A 1,006-nucleotide genomic window follows, 5' to 3' on the forward strand; every position below is an offset into this window, starting at 1 on the left:
GGAATTAATAAATGCAATGTCGACAGTTGCTGATAGAAATAGACTTGAATCAATCCTGTCCGTCAATGTGCGTCAAAATCTAATGTGAATCTGCAAAAGGGAAGAAGCGCAGTATCAAAAAAGAAATATACTAATAAATGAATTTGAATAAAAGATATTTTATATAGAAAGGGTTAGTAAAATTTATTAAATAATACAATTTAGGGAAAAGATGACATGAAAGAGAGGCAGATGATTACTAAATTATCATTGGTTAGCAAAGTATTGTTTAATATCAAAATTAACAAATTACTGAAATATCATAGAAATATTGAGCTTTTAGGAATTTACTATAGTATTGTGGAATTTATGATTTATTTAGTTTTCGTATGTGAAGTGGTAGTAAGTTAAAAGTTGAATTCCAAATCCGTCAATTGAGTTAAAAGACGTTGCAAAGTTTAAAAACTGGTGCTTTAATAGTTAAGTTCTTGTCTTGTAATGAGAATCGACGATTCGACGTTGAAGACAAATTGAAACGTTCGGGATTATTTTTTATAAACGATAAAGTAATGAGCAAAAATATACTGGGAACGGTAAGGATACTATGTTCACGAAAAATGTTTTTACAAGAAGATAAAGAACTAATAGAAAAAATTATTCTCAAAGCTCTTTTTTGAAGATCGAAATGCGGTTAGAGATGGAGAGAATCCCCAAAACTGGATTCCATATGCGATGTGTGAGTAAAATTGGAATAGTAAATTGAGAGAAGACAATTTAAACTAACTTTAGATTTAAGAACTCTTAACATAAAACAGGTTTCGTTAAATTGGGTGTTAGTATAGAATCAATGTGATAGTCCCAATTTAAGTTTTTATGCAAATGTATGCTAAAAACTTTGAGATAAAGAAAATTTGAAAATAGTATAATTTACGTTCAGCGAGCTTATCTTATTATTAATTTTATTAACAGTACGAAATGACATTATTTGGGTTTATCATTATTGAGTAAAAGATTATTGGATTTAAAC

This window comes from Ctenocephalides felis, unplaced genomic scaffold, assembly GCF_003426905.1.
Source record: "Ctenocephalides felis isolate EL2017-DRISC unplaced genomic scaffold, ASM342690v1 CF-g0.4_SCAFFOLD_02965, whole genome shotgun sequence".
Lineage (NCBI taxonomy): Eukaryota > Metazoa > Arthropoda > Insecta > Siphonaptera > Pulicidae > Ctenocephalides > Ctenocephalides felis.